The 6182-nt window shown below is 42.6% G+C and overlaps 1 pseudogene; it reads right to left on the bottom strand.

The window, feature by feature from the left end:
- Positions 1-5728: 5728 nt before the first annotated feature.
- LOC111826657 lies at positions 5729-5827 on the bottom strand (annotated as a pseudogene).
- Between the last annotated feature and the right edge of the window lie 355 nt (positions 5828-6182).

Genomic DNA, 6182 nt, shown 5'->3' with positions numbered 1-6182 from the left:
GGAGTTCCCCCAAAAGCATATGAAAGCTTTCAGGGTTCTCATCGCTGAAGGCGCCCGACACTTTTCACTCTCCTCTGTCTCGGGCTGTGCTCTCCTGATGGCGTCAGGTCTGTAAGTGATTTTGCAAGAAGCTGCCCAGCTACTGGGGGAGGCGGGTGGGGCTGCTGAAAACCTTCTCCTCCCAAATGGACCACCTCGCAGGGAGAGCAGCGGACCCATCACTCCCCCCCGGAAGTCTCACACGGAGGCCATCCATCCGCCCGTGTGTGAAACAGCCGCTCCTTTTGCTTAACCACGCTCTTCAGGAAAAACCCATCAATAGGCACGTTAGCCACCGGATCACCGTCACTCCTCCCGCACCGCCTTTCCTCCAGCGATTCCCCAGGAGGCTGCCCCGGGATGGCCTTCCACCCCACTTCGCGTGGCACCTGCCAGGCCTTGGACTTGGTTGTTGGGCTTTTGCCTCTAATTGGGTGAATTGCTGAGACGTCTGAGAAATGGCTTCTAAAGAAACCTCACTGGAAAGTGAGAAACAAAGTTCCTTGCGGGCTTCATGCCCAGAAGTAGGAGGATATGTCACTATTCCAGCGCGCGCATTCTCTCCCTGAACACAGTGCCAGCCGCGCCAGCGCTGGCAGCAAGCGCCAATGCTAAGGCCGCTACCGCCCGGACCTGCAGGGGGCTGCTCCCCCACAGACACGCAGGGGCCCGGATGCTGCCCAGCAGCATTGCATCAGTGGACCTGGCCCAGGGCTGTTCTGAGGCCACGGGGATGGGTCCTGGTCTGAAAGCGCATCCTCTGCAGGAAGAGGGAGCCTAGTGGTGTCTGGCTCCGTTTAGTGACCGAATTGGTGGGAAATACACAGGGAGATAGCAGCGTCAGGAGGGCGTGTCTTCCCAGTGTCAGCTGGTGCTGAATGGGAGTCTGCAGCTTTCGATTTGCACAGCAGATGCCTGTCAGCCTCAGACGGTAGCCCTGCCCGAGGGAGAAATTCATGGAACTCCCGGACCAGAAACCCCCAGCTCAGCAAGGACGGAACAGGGCCATGGCCTCTGACAAAGACCCCGGGCAGAGCCCTCTCGTAGCCCGGCTCTCAGCACGGAGGGGAAGGCGCATCGGGCAGCACGGGAGGCTGTTCTTTCTTTTTTTTTTTTTTTAAAAAAATATTTTTATAGATTTCAGAGAGGAAGGTAGAGGGAGAGAGAGAAGCATCACTGATGAGAGAGCATCATGGATCGACTGCCTCCCGCACAGCCCCCACTGGGGATCCAGCCCACAACCGGGCCTGTGCCCTTGACCAGGAATCCAACCATGACCTCCTGGTTCATAGGTCGATGCTCAACCCCTGAGCCACACCAGCCAGGCTGTTTGTTTCTTTAGTTACTTATTTATGACTTCTTCCTAGCATGTCCCCTGTATGGCTAAACCATGAAAAATAAACGTTTGACTGCCCAGACAAGGCACAGAACAGGCCACACAGAACTAAAACAGAAGTTGGATATTAAATGGGCACCGGATCTGTGTGGCAACAGCGGAAGCGATCCTTTCCATGAAAATTTGTCTAACATCAGTTACATGGCATGTGTTGTCCAAAATGTAAAAGCAAATATGAACAAGATGGCTATTGTAATACCATCTCGATACCGTCCTAGTCAGTTCCCAGAGAAGGCTTTTTCACGTCCCTCATTTCGATGTTGATGGGAATGTACGTTGAGGGGGGTTGCGGGGGTTGGGGGGGATATCATTATCTGTTGCGGAAACATGGTGACATGGTGGCCAGGCCTTGACAATGATCCGCAGGCTCTGCAGTGAGTCGGGGTGGGGGTGGGGGGCAGTGGGTTTAATAAGAGCCAGTGCAGCTAAGGCGAACTTCGCAGGCGGAAGAAAACTCCCCAGTGCTTAATGATGCTGGAAGCTCTTTGCGAGGCTCACGTGGACAGCTGCAGTGAGCTGTCCCTGACCACGCTGTGGACTGGGAGCCAGTGCACTTTCTTAATTGGGTGAACAGTTTATATTCGGAATGTTTAAAAGGACTCACTTTTTCTTATTTTAGTTCAAAAACTAGAGTGTTCTCTGCTCTCAGTTATGAGGTGAGCTACAACAGCAAGTCATATCTATTTCAAGGACATGTGAAGCTGTCCACACTTGCTTCCTCCTGCCTTTTGCATATCACCACCCAAGAAGATATTTTAAAAGCCAAGGGAATACAAAGAAATGAACATTATAAATATAGAATGCAGATAGAACCCCTTCCCCCCTTTTTTTTAGTCTAGAAATCTATTGCACCAGTCAACCCCATTTTAAGGTGAATGGCTATTTATACTGTCGATTGTGAATTTTCAGGTGGGAAAATGGGTCCACTTAGTGTGGAAAGGGATGACAAAGGTGGAAAGAATAGATGTCTCCTAATTAGACATATTCAGAAATATATCTGGCTGTGAATAGAATAACCTTTTTAGCTAAAATATAGACCCACTAAAAATAATCTGTGTTGAAATAAAATAATAGATATTTAAGAACAAGATTTTAGATTCCTTCAGTGAAATCCACATTAAATTCAGCTATTGAAACAACTTGATTAACCATAAAATGAGCATTTCTCTTCTAATGTTATCTTTTGATGTACATTTTCTCAGAAGACTAATTTCATATCATTTTGCTGGGAACTGGGCTGTCTGCGAGAAATATTTCCTGCAAGGCTTCCTCTGCAAATTATTTTCTCTCAAAATGCCAAAGCACAGGTGGAATAAATAGGTAGTTTACATAAAACTTCAAGTTATCTAGTAAAAGGCATTTTGGAGAGAATATCGGATTTGGAAATTTATGGGTATAAATATTAAAGTTATTATAACAAGACTAGGATGTGAAAAAAGACAGAAAAATGAAAAAGTTATCGTTGACTTTTTAATTCTCATATTTCTTTTTATTTAATTTTAAATGGTTTTATTGATCTTGAGAGAGAGGAAGGTATGGGGGAGAGAAAGAGGGAGAGAGAGAGAGACATCTAAGTGATGTATGGTGTAATGAGTAAATCTTGAAATAATTATGTTATTTTTATGAGACAGTGCACTGGTGACAACACGATCCCAGACACACACCCACCTGCACACACTCACATAGTCCTCTTCCCTTTAGGTAATTTAGTAAATCCAAATTTCCAGTTTTTGTATCTTTAGAATACACACGCAGAAACATATACATGGACACAAACTCTCACTATTTATTTTAGGAATGTAATAAGTATAAATTTTCAATTATTCTATCTATTCAATTTGAAATATAAAAGTGGTCATTGCTATTTTGATTTGTTTTTATTAAATTACTAACAAGATTGAACATATTTTCATAAATCATTGAGATCTTGTACTTTTTTTGGTAAGTCACTTCTTTCTTTATATTCTAACTTACTACTAAATTTAACAGCTAAAAAGACAAACACAGTGTTTCTGTGAATCAAAAATTTAGGAACAAGTTATATGGAAGGGTGCTTTAGCTCGAGGTCTCTCATAGGTTGAGTCTAACCTGAAGACTTAACTGTGATTCACACCCAAGCCCACTTGTGTGTGGTCAGTCCTCGGTCCCTGGCCATGTGCGCATCTCCACCTAGTGGCTTCATCACATGGTAGTTGGCTTCCTCTAGGGCAGCGGTTCTCAACCTGTGGGTCGCGACCCCTTTGGGGGTCGAACAACCCTTTCACTGGGGTCGCCTAAGACCATCGGAAAACACATATATAATTACATATTGTTTTTGTGATTAATCACTATGCTTTAATTATGTTCAATTTGTAACAATGAAATTGGGGGTCACCACAACATGTGGAACTGTATTAAAGGGTCGCGGCATTAGGAAGGTTGAGAACCGTAGCTCTAGGGTGGGTTAGAGGGTGAAAGTGCACAGGACAGAAGCCATTATCTTTTTCTAGTCCATCTTGGAATTGGCATCTATCACTTTTGCTATATTTTATTCATTAGAAGAGAGTCATTAAGTGCAGTCCATACCCAAGTGGAAAGGATTATACAAAGGCATGAATAACAGAAGATGGGATTATTGGGAGCCATTTTAGAAGCTATAACCTTAATAATTTTTCTATCTTTTCATGGGCGTGGATGAAGTATTTATGCATTAAACTCTTTATATATTATGTCTGTGTACCCTTATAAAATATGCTGTATAGTTTTCCCTCTTTGCAAGATACCTTTTAGATTTTCTTTCTTCCTTTTTCCTTCTATTTCTCCCACCGTTCCTTCCTACCTTAGTTTTTTTTCTTTTTATTTTCTCTCTCTCTCTCTCTCTCTCTCTCTCTCTCTCTCTCTCTCTCATGCTGTTGTGAGGTCAATAATTTCTAATGCTCCTTAATGGACTCAAATTTTAATTTATGCATCAGTCTTGTCGTATAGGTTGATTTTTATAAGAAAACTTTAAAATAATCTTGTTGAGATTGTTTCCACTAACAGAAGATTTTCATAAACCTTGTGGCTTACTACTGAAACCTCAGATATAATATAGACCCAGGGTTCATTACAACTGTTAAGGTTTCCATAACTCTGTTGTTCAAATGATAAAATTTGGTAAAGTTTGTCCCACTTTTATTTCTAGTAATTAACTCTGGGAATGAGGTAAGGGGGCCTGTGGAAACTCCTACCACATGAAAGGAAGAACTGTCAGATGAACAGAAAGTATGAGGCTGTATTTTCTCTGTAAAAATTAATTAAGATCAATGGTTGGCAAAAAAAAAGTTTCAATTTAACTCTTAAACTAGCTTTGTAAAACTGTGATTGGAACTGGAGTGGGCTCACTTTTAAGAAATACTATTCTTAATGTAAGTATTTAAGTCACAGTCAGAGCTCTATATTTCTACACAGAGAAACAGACTGTTAAATGAGGTGGTGCCCACACTTTCGTACACACCAATACACATGTACCTTCTAACGTTTCAAGTCTTGGCTGGTTGCAGGCTTCATGCAGAGAAATCATTCATAGTTTTCTTCACTTTGTAACCAAAAAATCATTCGTAGAGAGAGCGAAACTATATCACTTTAAACATATCAGTCCAAATTCTCGTTTTCTCCCATACAATAGAAGGAATGGCATTTACATAAAATGTTTGTTAAGAAGATGAAATGAATTCACATTTTGTCAAATTCTTATAAATTTCCAAGACCAGTTGGATCTATATGGCTTTTTCCAGGGTTCTGATTGGACCCGATAAAAGCAGACAGAAACATGCGGTCAAGAGGAAGAATCTGACACAAGCATTTTCTCCGGGAGGCATAGCATGTTCCTGTGGTGCTTGGGAACATTGGACAGCACTGGACAGCACTTCAGGTGCTCAGTTTATGCTTGGGGATCATTTTACACACATACATAATCACACACACACACACACACACACACACACACGCACGCACACCAAAAACCACGACACTACATAAACAGCAGAAAGGGCAGTTGTTTATAGTATAAGAACTGAAAGAAGAAGGTAGGGTGTCACTTTGTTCAACCTTATCTGGGAATGTGCACATCAAGTAACCCAGTTTCCCCCACTCTTTGCATGTCCTCAAATGGTAGTGGATGAGCTGTGGTTATTGATTTTTTGTTTAATCCTCACCCAAGGATATGTTGAGAGAGAGAGGGAAGGAGAGAGAGGGACAGAGAGAGACAGAGACAGAGACAGAGAGAAACATTGATCGGCTGCCTCCAGGAAACAAGCCCAACACTCAGGCATGAAAAATATGAAGTGCTTCTCAAATTTTCGTGTCATCCTTACCCAGGGGCCATGCTAATTATCGGCCCACTTTTAGTATACGTGCTGCCGAAGCCAGCTCTGCGATGATTGGTTTTGAGGTTAAGAATAAGTTTTAGTGAGCAGGCAAATTTAAAAATATGGAAATCATGAATAATGTAGGGAGATTATACCTTTTAAGTGAAGTACTGGAAAGGTATAGGTGAAAGAAAGCATGTTTTTAACATTGACGAGACTGGCTTGTTTCAAAGGACGTTGGCAGATGAAGTTATATGAGGCAAATGGCAGTTTGGGTGATAAAAATATGACCAGAGACTCACAGGAACCTAACCTTGTATTTCCCCTTAGAGCAATTTGCCAGTATTCACTAATTTCGTGTTTGCGGCAACTTTATAGAACAGAACTACCATGAGTAATGAGGATGACTACATAATCAC

Source organism: Myotis lucifugus, unplaced genomic scaffold, assembly GCF_000147115.1.
Source record: "Myotis lucifugus unplaced genomic scaffold, Myoluc2.0 scaffold_93, whole genome shotgun sequence".
Lineage (NCBI taxonomy): Eukaryota > Metazoa > Chordata > Mammalia > Chiroptera > Vespertilionidae > Myotis > Myotis lucifugus.
This window is presented reverse-complemented; position numbering and strand designations above follow the sequence as displayed.